The sequence below is a fragment of the Pygocentrus nattereri genome, chromosome 6 (assembly GCF_015220715.1).
Source record: "Pygocentrus nattereri isolate fPygNat1 chromosome 6, fPygNat1.pri, whole genome shotgun sequence".
Lineage (NCBI taxonomy): Eukaryota > Metazoa > Chordata > Actinopteri > Characiformes > Serrasalmidae > Pygocentrus > Pygocentrus nattereri.
This window is the reverse complement of record NC_051216.1, coordinates 40,186,558-40,199,449: the sequence shown is the minus strand read 5'-3', so window position 1 is coordinate 40,199,449 and position 12,892 is coordinate 40,186,558. Positions and strand designations below refer to the sequence as shown.

The 12,892-nt window shown below is 39.4% G+C and overlaps 1 protein-coding gene across 2 annotated transcripts in view; it reads right to left on the bottom strand.

Annotated features, from left to right (window-relative positions):
- Window positions 1-12,892, bottom strand: part of lypd6 (LY6/PLAUR domain containing 6) — a 60,383-nt gene that overhangs the window by 25,683 nt on the left and 21,808 nt on the right. The window contains exon 1 of one of the 2 annotated variants that reach the window (XM_037539164.1): window positions 8,934-8,941. The exons of the other annotated variant lie outside the window; for it this stretch is intronic. The gene's annotated coding sequence lies outside the window, so the exon portion shown is untranslated. Of the gene's footprint in view, window positions 1-8,933; window positions 8,942-12,892 lie in introns of those variants that run through there. 2 annotated transcript variants of the gene reach the window in all.

Sequence of the window (12,892 nt, the reverse complement as noted above, 5' to 3'; positions counted from 1 at the left end):
TCATGTTACCATGAGAGTTATCTAACAGTCTAAAGGCTGAATTGGGTATAATTCAATTTACTGGGGTCCTGGGGTATCTTCTGTTACAGATTCTACTCTATGATCTTGTTTCCATCTGGATCAGTGTTTTTCTTTGTCCCCTACCCTGAGAAAATTATAGGTTGACCTATCTACTATTTTTCTACCAAATTCAGTTGTGCTTTGATAAATTCAGTCCGTCCCTAAATCTGCTTTTCAAGCGGACGTCGCCTTGTGTTGGGGAAAAAACTGATCCTGCTGTTACTTGCCATAATTAGTCTTCTAGAGCATTTGTCTATATTAAACAGCTCTCAAGCTGTGAAATGATGGATGGTTTGGAAGGTCATATGACCAATCATCCAGTTTCATAAAAAATACAACCCACTAGAAACTCACTCTGTAATTGCATTGCTATTCAGGTGCAAGAGTTGTCTCACTGAGGAGATGAGTAATAAAATGCATTAAGACATCCTAATAAAACTAATAACCCTAACCCTAATAAAATTCAATCAAAATTGGGTTACGTGTCTTGTTAAGCCGGAAAAAAGCATGATGGACCCAATGAGGACCCAAAGAAGGCAGTGTAATTTTCCCTTAGTTTCAACTGTTTGATAGCTACACTTCCCTCACATCTTAGAAGTTAACCATTTATTTTAGTAATAGATGGTTATCAGAGTCCAGAAGGATGAATGACTGGTTTGGATCTACAGTGTTGAGCCTTAAAAAGTGGACTTCCCCCTCTGTTTATTGTCCCAACACATGCTAGGGCTCAGAAAATGCTCCTGTCCTGCCCAGCCCTTAGCTCTTGTTGCAGTTTAGCTCTTGACTCCTCAGACAATACAGTGTAGCACACCACAGCCATGTTGGACTGCATTGGGTTTCCCTAAAGCGATCCTTATCGCTACTGGAGGTCCAAGGCCGCATTCAGAGGGGTACCAAAATACAAGGTGTACATTTCAATTTCCTGTTTCTTGCTTCAAGCTGGTCCACAGGCTGGTACCTAAGGGAGAAGGTCAACCAGTGGTTTATGTTTTGCTGATCCCTTGCGTACACTTGAAGGTATCCATCAAGTGTCAAATTGGAGTGTAATAAACATTAAATAGGTTTCTCTATGTTATTGTAAGGTGCTATAATAAAAGTGATGACTTTTGTCATTATAATTTGATTTTTAAAGCATCAGCAGTCTTTATGCGTTAATCTGATCTTAATAAAGACGCACTAAAACATATTTTAGGATGTTAAAATGTTCTATAAAGCAAAGCTCACTTAAATATTAGACTCGCTTATTGTACATTATGATACAACTTTTGCTATTTTCAAGACCACATGGAACAACTGCAACAAAAAAATCCAAGCTGAAATTCCCAGCATTCCAGAAAACGCCAGGCTGGTTAAAGTAATTACCCTGTGTCATTTTTCACCCAGATGGAAGCATTTTCTTTGGAGCAAATTACATTAGGAGGGTCTTCAAGGAGGGTTTTAAGAGCTGCAAAGCTTCAGCCCTGCCATGGAACTGAGCAACAGGCCGAGATAAAGCTCTGATAAAGGCGAAGACCTTTTAGGCTCAGGGGAGATCCTTAAGTAATGCATCAGGGTGAAAGCTGCATGTAACCAAGACATCTTACTGACAACAGTATGCGGATCCTGTTTCAGGGCCACAGGTGTCCATGTACTCCTCATAGAGGCATCTTGTGCAATGTTATCTCTTGTTAAGGAGTCTAACTTTCCCCAGCTAGGCACTTCCACTGTCATCTGCCTGGGCTGTTTGCTTGAGGATAACATCAGGAACTCCGCAGCAGGTGCGACCTGCGATAAAAGCTTTCACAAGCAGAGATCAGGGCTACTACACAATATACTGGAAGAAGAATGGATAAAGGACACAGCAATGAAAGAAACTGATTTGTCATCCCATTTAAAGTGATTATCTTGATTATCTTTTCATTTCTTTCAGAAGTGGAATAACGAGGCCTTAAATGCCTGACCCAGGTGCCTTCATATTGACATTACCCTCCTTCCTCCCCACCACTACCTATCAGGTCCCTGTCTGATTGTCCAGGGGAAGGGCTCTGCCCCTGCCATCTCTATCTGGCAGGATCAGCAAAGGTCTCGATACTCCAAGACCTGGAACCAGGACGGGGCCTACACCAAAACCTCTTTCATTTCTACTGAACTGTTTTCTTCAACTTGTAAAATTCCATTGTGGATATAAAAAGTTGTCCTAGTAAAGAAAATGGTTCTTTAAGGAACCATGCATGCTTAAAAGAAAGATTAAAGGGTTCTTTGCATCATGAAAGGGTTCTTTGGATTGAACCTTTTTGAAGAAGGTTCTACATTGCATCTGAAAGGGTTCTTCTACTGTTACAAGCTTGACATCATAACAGTAGCAGTAGCTTTTTGGTGCTATATAGAATCATTTTCAAAATATATTGAACAGCACATTCTCCATCAATCTGTATGAATTGTACCCTTTCATGATGCAAAGAACCCTTTAATCATGCAAAGAATTCTTTGATTGGTTCTAGAACCAACTTCTTTACTACAGAACCCTTGAAGAACCACCCTTTTTAACACCTGCTCTGTGAGGGTACATGGGGGTCCTGACCACTGAAGAACAGGGTCAATGAGGGCTAACAAAGTATCAGAGAAACACATGGACTGCAGTCTGTAATTGTAATTGTAGAACTACAAAGTGCACCTATATAGTAAGTGGAGCTGATCAAATGGATTTAAATCCTGAAGCAAAACAACAGTAAAAAGACTTCTAAGGGTGACAAAGATTATGAACCACCATGAAATTTTAGCTGACAACTGACTGCTATAAAAATAACTGGCTTTTTGTTCATTGTATGCACTGCATTGTGTAACATACTAAAGTGGTCAGATTGGCTAATTAGCTATGTTGCTTCCAAGCTTTTGAAACTTGTTTGAGTTCAAGCTCAAATAAACATTAATCCCTCATAACCCCAAGGCTTATTATTCAGTACCTACATGGACATCAGTGCAAACTACTTGAGCTATTCTTAGGTTACAAAAGTGCGGGCCTGTTGACGGGTCCTGGCCTCGTAAGGGGTTAATCACTGCTGCCCTCTATATAATAAAGCACCAGTCAGTTAAGCTGACACATCTTTTGTTTTTATAAAGCCTGAGGTGTCTGAGGTGTTTTCTGCTTTCCTTTATTTACATGTATTTCTCAATCTAATGGTTGAAAAAGGTTAGGGAACCAGTCCTGTGACTGGAAGGTCGCTGGTTTGATCCCCAGAGCTGACAGTATATGACTGAAGTGCCCTTGAGCAAGACACCTAACCCCCAACTGCTGTCTGGTGCTGTGAATAGGGCTGCCCACCGCTCCAGGCAAGTGTGCTCACTGCCCCCTAGTGTGTGTGTGCTCAATAGTGTGTATGTGGTGTTTCACTTCACGAATGGGTTAAATGTGGAGGTGAAATTTCCCCGTTGTGGGACTAATAAGGGTCTCTTAATCTTAAACGCACCCAATTCACATTATTTGCATTACTGCTTGTGTTAACAGCAACTTTTATGGGTTAATAAATTGTATCTATTATGTATTTCATCGTTCTTCCAACAAAATACAGCAGGAAAAAAAACAGTATAAATGCAGGCCAAAAAAGGGGAATATCAAATGTGAAACCAACCCAAACCCAACAAATACCATTTTAAATATGAACATGCCAGAACAGTATTTTAGAGCAAAGACATGAAGAACCACTACTTTATCCTTATCAAACTGAGTGGTTTCAATTTAAATTAAGGAACCATCCACTGTACATTTTTTAAGGGCAAATAATTCTTCTGTGACCTAATAATCATTTTGGGCCTTTATTTTAATAGTGTATTTGAGAAAGGATGACTGATCCCTGATTGGAATATTCCAGTCCTGTGAGTTGTAGAGAAATATTTCAAGCTCTACGAACTATTGCCAAAACTTGGGCAGGGTAGAATGCTTGGCCAGTAATTACCTGCTCTGATACACCGCCATCCTCTTCCAACAAAAGGAAAGATTCTTTCAGACACAAACAAGCAACCACAACATCCATTTTCTTGGGAATGACTGCTTGCGGGTGAGCAGACATTGATGACAGGTTTTGCTCGCAGCAGACGGCCTGGCAGAGCTTAAGACGAAAATAAGCACTGAAGTTTCCTCCCCATGTGATTTTTTCTTGAATGAAAGATTGGAGGCTTACCTTTAAATGGCAATTATTGAGGGTTATATGTCTCATTTTGGAAACTAAGAGACATTTTAATTCAATTCCACCCACTGCCAGCTTTTCTTACGTTCCTAAAACCTCAAGTTGAGCTTACATTAATATGAAGGCCATATAAATTGCGTTTTAAAGCATTATTGCTTTCAGAGGTTGTGGTTTAAGGTTTGACAATGTACTTTATTTATAGTGTCTCTTATAGAAGGAAACTAATTTACAACATTCAATTTGAGCAAACAGGCCTCTTTATTACAATATTAGTGAGATTAACAACTACAGTTAATCTATGAACACCACACATCTACAGTACCAAGCAAAAGTCAGAGACCACCCCTCATTTCCTGTTAAAACAACCACTAAGTACAAGTTAGTCATGTTTCAGGAGTTTACAAATCTGGCGTTTTAAAAAATGATTAAAAGCTAGAGAGAAAATGGGGCTTCTAACAACCATCTGCAAGAACAGGTAGACACCAACACTGTCCCCATCAGAGAAACAGCACTTAAAGCTTTCACCTTTGAGAGGAGAAAATCAAGCATAATTAAGACCACTATGGTCTGAAAGGATGTGTTTGGGAATACTTGTGGGATCGTGTGAAACAGAAAACGCAACCAACTTCTAAGACTGAACTATGAAGATGTGTAAAAATATCAGATTTCTTATAAACAATGAAAGTGAGCCTCTCGAAAAAAATGAGATTAAATGATGTTAAATAATAAATTTATTTTACACACACATATATACAGGGAGATTCACTTGAAAGAGGCCCTGAATATTCTGTAATAACTTTCGCTAGGATGAAGAAATCTGAACCAAACAACATGCACCGTGCTCCTCAAAATATGGAGCTTCGAACAAGCTGGGATTACCCTGCATTGGAGTGATGAGGTAGGAGTCGGACAGCTGAAATGTGTGAAAAAGCTGAAAATGGAGATTCACTTCCACCATCACATGTAATGTGTTTGGTTCAGATTGCTTCATCCTAATGGGAGTTACAGCAGTATATTCACTGCATCTTTCGAGTGAATCTCCCTATATCATTTTTTTAAGTATGTAACTGCCGAAGCCAATATGATTCCGATTTCATACCACTTCCCTAAAAATGTACACTATTTCTTTAAATCTTCAATCGTTCAAAAAAATTGAAAGCGAGTCTCCTGAAAAGACTGTTTAGAATAAACGCAAAAAAAATAATATATCAAATTTTGGTGTGAAATATCAGAAAATCTGTGAAATCTATAAAAACAGCCTGTACATAAATACTATATAGCATCGCTGTCCAAAGAAAATGTATCAGCTTTTAGTTTTCTACATCATATCAACACACCAGCTTTATGTTGTGTACAAATTTCATGATGCTCTAAAAATCACTTAGAATAAAATCTTCTTTCACTGATTTACATTAGAGTGTTTTTGCCTTCAGCGGCGGTACGTATACACTCATTTTTTGCGAAATTTTATATCGGACAGCTGGTTGCTTGATTATTTTTTATTTATTTTATTGTTCTGCTGATGGCCGTTATTACTGCAAGCCATCACTGTTGCTAAGCTAATGCTATTTCAATTGGGCCTCTGTTTGGCTGGTAGGAACACTTTGGGACAGAATTCTCAGACTACATTGAAGTTCAGATGAGAATTTCAGGCTTGATTAAAGTTCTAACAGCTAAATCTGCATGTTTTTGGCTGCATTAATATTGTGTGTACAGTCTTGTTTTGCAGAAGAAAAAATAAACCTATTTTCATTGACTATTAAAAAATGGAAAGCAGGCTTAAATCTGTTGATGCAGAATGTAAATCAAATACAAAAGTAAGTCACTTATGTAACTAATTATGTACATATGGTTGCAGATGTTATAAGTACAGCGGATAGAACAAAAACTACATTTCTAAGGGTTAACAGGCTTCAAGGACAGGGCTATAAAAAACAAGGGCTTCCTTCTCATTTCATCCTCTTTACTGAAAGGTTATGGAATGTGTGCCAGATGCACAGCCAGCAGTCAACTGCAGGGAGCAACCGCTAAAGCTCATTTCCAGGTCTGTGGTGCCTGATGATGAGGGAAGAAGGCCGAAGAGCTCTGACACCGTGTTCTTTTTTCTCTCCTTGGAGGAACAACACGTTAAGCTCTCAATCCCAGCCTCATACCTAAAACTAGTGTTCATAGGAAATCCTTCCTGCAGAGTCTCCAACAACAGCCTACAGTGTTAGAGGTTCTTTTTCACTCATCAAGATACAAACAATGAAAATGTACAAAGGTACAACAGTGGTTTTAAGGTCCAGTTGTGTGCCTTCAATAAGTTTTTACCATGTGAAAATTACAACTGCATATCTTTTTCATAACCTAATGTTTAAAACAGAACAATAAAATAAAAGGCCTGGAGACGAGATGGGGTGTGTTGAGTTAACACAACTTTGAAAATATAATTTCAGTGGATTCTGATACAGTTATGTTCCCTGACTAAAATACTGAGATGTACACTTGAGGATACCACCCCAGTGATAAGAGAGGTACTGCCCCAGAGACAGTTTAGCACCTTTATTCAGAAAAGCAGATCTTCAGGAGGAGTTCTGGTGACCACCAATTTAAAGAGTTTAGCAAACGCCAGTCAGCCAAAATATGTTTGTCTTCTTTTTGTTTCGCACTGGAGCTACACTTTAATGTGGGAATTTAACAGTGTTTGACTGGAAAACAGTCAAGCATAACACAAACAAATGTAGGATCTACCGAACAGAAGCCGATCTACTACCAAAAAAGGCAAGACAGCCAACCAACCCAACACATCACTCTCATTGTCATCAAACCAATCTCATGGTTTCACTTAGGGTTCACCAACTCCAACGCTACAAGAGTGATGTAGGCGTCCCTGACATTTTTGTAGGCATGATCCTTCAAATAAATCTCCTACATAAAAATCACTCATTACAAAACAAACCCAAGAACAGGGATCAGTAACCGAAATATTAAGAAGAGGCATTTGCAAAAAAAATCCACCTTGGGAGCCATGACATGTTATGTCCATTAATTGAATTAACATTTTACCATCTTGGCTGTAAATATGTCTCAGCATGTGCTAAATGGTAGTGTACACCAAAAAATATAACAAACAATAACGCAAACTTACTATGCTCTGCTTTAAGCCTTAGCTCAGCAATCGCTGCTTTTCTCACATCTCCAGCAGGAAACTTTCCCACAAAAGTTGAATTGTTTCTTTCAGCTTTTAATGGGGCTGAAGTCAGCTACTCATTCACCAGCTTCTCATTCAGATTTTCCTTTTCCAACTTAAATGAATGTAGAATGTAACTGCTGCAACATTTTAGGTGGAACGGGAAAATTTGATAAAACTTTTATTTCTGATCATTTCTTGTTGCAGATTAAATGCATCAGGAAACCAGCTGCAGAGCTAAAATATGCAAATACATCCATTCATATGCAAATGATCAGTGGATGTATTAAATGTTTCTCTCTGCCTTTTCGTTACCAACAAGCTAGGCGAGTCTTTTGTATGCGTTGCTATGACCAGCAGTCTGGTTGGTGAATTAGGTAATATAAGCTATATTAAGTACAGCATTTTGAGCAATTGTTGTTGAAACTGTGCTAGAATGATCAGAAGAGCTTTATTTTACCGCAGTGAAGCATTATTTTATTTTTACCTAAAAATCTAATCCTGCCGTGGAGCCGCGACAGCGTAGTAAAAGAGCTGCATGCCTGCCCAAGCCCAATGTTTTAACTGGAAAAGCTGGGAAAGCCCAAAAACCCTGAAACCTGATATTTTTCATGTAGGATAGAAGATCTCTACAATCCAAATGTGGTACATACAGGCTAGTTTGAAAAACACCGGCGCTTCCTTTAAAGAACCACTTCGACCTCTGAGATTTAAGTCAATCACGTCTCATCACAACTCACTGAAATCTCAAATTTTGACTTCAGGTTTTCTGCATTCTTTCCACTGACCAGTCAATCATGCCCATTCTTCAGGGCGTGTCTTCTGATCGCAGCCCCAAACGGCAAGCACTGAAACATCCTTTCTGAACACCCAGTCATATAATTGGATGACATCCATGTCAGCTCATTACTCCAGGTCAGCGGCTGGCTGGGACCTGAGAGGGTGGAGTTAAAGCGAGGCGGCGGCTGGAGGCCCGCAGAGGCCCAGGTCATAGGCCTAGGAGTTCCTTTCCGAGCCCCTGCCAGGTGGGTAAGACTAGCCCGGGTCAGCAATGTGATATTCCAGGGCTGTGAAACAGCCTGTGAATGGCGGGCTCTCCCACTGGAGGGAACGAAATGCAAATCCTCTCTAGTGACTTCTCCGAAACCCGTCGGACCAGATTTCGCCCAGGCTAGAGAAGTGCAAGAGGAAAGAGCAGGAAAGGAGCTTCTGCAGATCTGCCCACTGTGGCTCTTTTCCTGTTTGCTACAGGCACCTAAACGACAACAACGAGTAGTAAAAGCAGAGAACAAGAACATTAACCTGATGTTTAACACTCATGGGAGTCAACATACAGGGTGGTTTGACTTACAAACTCACAGTGTAATTAATTGCAACTGTCTCCATAATAGTCACTAGTACTGAAGTAATTTTGGACCATTTCTACTGGTCCATTCATGACGAAACTTTAAAATGAGGCAAAGAGTAATTGGAGTTTTCAAATTAGGCAAAAAAGCAAAAACAAAAAAACACAAAAAACAAAAACAAAAAAACTAAACAAAAGAGAGAAAAGGTTCTTTTGTGACAGTGACAATAGAACACGCTCCAAATGATTATGCAAATGATATTTTTCGCTGATTTTCCTAAATGGTCGACAGTCAGTATAATTTAAAGCCATTAACCACAGAGTCTAAATTGACTTTTACTGAACAAACCTCCCAAAGATAACAGTATTTTTTTCAAAAATAAAAAAACTCAAAATGCATTGTTCCAAATTATTATGCACAGCAGTTTCAAAACATTTTATAGGTTGTAAAGAACTGAAAGTGGTCATTTGATGAATTTGCAGCATTAAGAGGTTACATTTACTAAAATCAAAAGCTATTTCAATCAACAACATCTTAACAGGCCAAGTTACATGTTAACATAGAACCCCTTTCACTTTCATAATTCTTGCATCCATTGAACTTGTGAGTTTTGGAGAGTTTCTGCTTGAATTTCTTTGCAAGATGTCAGAATAGCCTCCCAGAGCTGCTGTTTTGATGTGAACTGCCTCCCACCCTCATATATCTTTTGCTTGAGGATACTCCAAAGGTTCTCAATAGGGTTGAGGTCACAGGAGGACGTTGGCCACACGAGTTTCTCTCCTTTTACGACCATAGTAGCCAATGACACAGAAGTGTTCTTTGCAGCATGAGATGATGCAGTGTCATGCAAGAAGATGATTTTGCTATGGAAGGCATAGTTCTTTTTGTACCATGGAAGAAAGTGGTCAGTCAGAAACTCTATATACTTTGCCAAGGTAATTTTCACACCTTCAGGGATCCTAAAGGGGCCTACCAGCTCTCTCCCCATGATTCCGGCCCAAAACATGACTCCGCCACCTCCTTGCTGTCGCAGCCTTGCTGGGACATGGTGGCCATCCACCAACCATCCACTACTCCATCCATCTGGACCATCCAGGGTTGCTCGGCACTCATCAGTAAACAAGACTGTTTGAAAATTAGTCTTCATCTATGTCTGGCCCACTGCAACCGTTTCTGCTTGTGAGCACTGGTTAGGGGTGGCCGAATAGTAGGTTAATGCACGACTGCAAGCCTCCGGAGGATCCTACACCTTGAGGTTCATGGGACTCCAGAAGCACCGGCAGCTTCAAATATCTGTTTGCTGCTTTGTAATGGCATTTTAGCTGCTGCCCTCTTAATCTGATGAATTTGTCTTGCAGAAACCTTCCACATCATGCGTTTATGTTTGAGATCCTTTATCTTTCCCATATTGCTTGAAAGCTGTGGACGGCTTAATAATGTGGAACATCCTTCTTAAGTAGTTTTCCTTTAATTGGGCTCACCTGACAAACTAATTATCACAAGTGTCTGAGATTGATTTCAGTGACCCAAATCCAATTTGCATGATAATTAGTAGCACAGTATATACTGACTGTTTGTTTAAATGAGAAATGAGTGGCATAATTAAATTACAATCATTAAATCCTCACATGAACTGCACTTCTCCAGGCGGACTCAGAGCCTCTACAGCATATGTTTACAATTGCTAACTGATATGAACACCAGCGCTTGGTAGAACGTACAGTATGTGTAATTATTTGTAGCCCGTGTTATGAGTCGATAATGACTAGGCATAATAAGTAGCAAGACAGCAAATGCATCAAGATCTCACTCATGTAGCTCTCCTCACCCCCCCCCCACCGCACAAACACACACACACACACACACACACACACACACACTCTCTCTCTCTGATGGGTTACATCTCAAAACACGCCTTCCCCATATATAATGTAGTAATAATAAATGCAACAGATGGATTTATGACTACATTCACTACACCCTTTTTCCTTTTTTTATCCAGATAAAACTAAGGACAAACAGGCTAACCTGTTTGTGAAGCTGTATTTCATAGTTTTTTTCATGTATATCATAAAAGTTTCACAGAAAGGTTGAATGAATGGGCTTAGTTCTGGAGAAAATAAGCCAAAGGTTTTAAGGTTTGAGCCTTATACAAACTACAACATAACAAAATAATAAAAGTGTATAATATATATATATATATATATATATATATATATATATATATATATATATATATATATATATATATATACACACTCAAGGTATGAGACTATGAGGTATAGGATATATATGTATATATAAGTACTGTGCACCGTATAATACATACAGTACTGTAGACTAAACAAATGTACACGAAACCTCTTAACAAGCCTCAAAACAAAGTTCTATTACACATATAACCTAAGAATAACTCTTTTAGTTTGCATTGAAGTCCCAGTATTTACTAAATAATAAGCCTTTGTATGACATAAACCGGGACTGTTATGGGATTAAACCAACTCTGTGTTTCAATACGTGCTTTTAACAACAGTTTGGAAAAGAAACCTGCCAAATTATTATTTAGACAAAACCTGTTGTTCATATCGACGAGGAACACTTTGAAGAGTGTTAAAGCAAAGCACACCCAAAGTGCAGCAGTGCAGCAGCTGAAGAAGCACAAACGGGGCGTCTGTAGCAGAACCCGAGGATCTCCACTGATACCAGAGAAGCCTAAAGCAGTGAACAATGCATTCCTGGCATAGAACCTCTCGCTCTCTCGTCACATGCCATATGGTGGTGAACTGTTCCTGCTGGCTCGCGGCGCAGCCAGCCAAAACCGAAAGAGTCAGATCAGATCAGAATCACAGACTAGCTAATTGAAATCCTACAAGCGCACACACTCGGCTCCACCACTGTTCTTCTGAAGTGCTCCACTTCAGCTGGATAATTTCTTAATCCGCCTCCTCGGCCACTTGGCGCACTGGAAGATCCGAGGCATCGACCCTGTAGCTCAGAGTCACACGGGGCACAGCTGCCATATGTGACATAAATATGACAAAAAATAAAAGAAAGTACCAATATCACATATTACAAATACATTTCACAGTATTAAAGTCTACTGCAGGATATGACTCATTAAACAATGCACTTACACTCCATTCAGGTGACTAAGCTTGAGAAACACCAGCAATTAGAATCTAATACAATAAGCACAGCTTTTCGTTTATTGCATTAGAGGCTACTAATTGTATTAGAAGAATTAATACTACAGTGGTACTGACCATTCAATCAAACTTCAAGCTGCTTTGCATTCTTTAAGCCTTTGAAGTTGCAGTATCAATAGAACACGCTGCATATTTTTTGTTAATTATTCCTTACAGGCAGAGGTGTAAAATTCAGGTCCAGAAAAATACAAATCCTTCCCAGGATTTTGTTCCAACGGCCTGGCTTCTCTAGTTAGATCAAACCGCCAGCAGAGCTGTCCATTCAGTTGGAACAAAATCCTGGGAAGGAGTTTTACTTTCTGGACCTGAATTTTACACCTCTGCTTATAGGTTATTGAAACAAGCTGTAAACAGTGCATATTCAATCATTTTAATCCACGCTGATGTTTGTAACAAGAAGAGGACATATTTTATTTTGATCTGGATTCAATTGTTTGTTTGTCACATACTATAAATAAAGAAAACTGCAATTAAACAGTAGTTGTGCCTTAAAATGTGTAGAGGTGTTTCTGTGTAGAGGATGTGTTAATATTCTTATATACACAACATAACCAGGCGCACCTAAACTTTTGCATCAGACTGTAATTCCTAAAAGGTCAGGTCATTTGTCCGCTACCTCTCTACCCCCACTCCACCCCTCCACACATATATACACTGCTCAAAAAAATAAAGGGAACACTTAAACAACACAATATAACTCCAAGTAAATCAAACTTCTGTGAAATCAAACTGTCCACTTAGGAAGCAACACTGATTGACAATCAATTTCACTGCTGTTGTGCAAATGGAACAGACAACAGGTGGAAATTATTAGCAATTAGCAAGACACACTCAATAAAGGAGTGGTTCTGCAGGTGGGGACCACAGACCACTTCTCAGTACCTTTCTGCTTTCTGGCTGATGTTCTGGTCAGTTTTGAATGTTGGTGGTGCTTTCACACTCGTG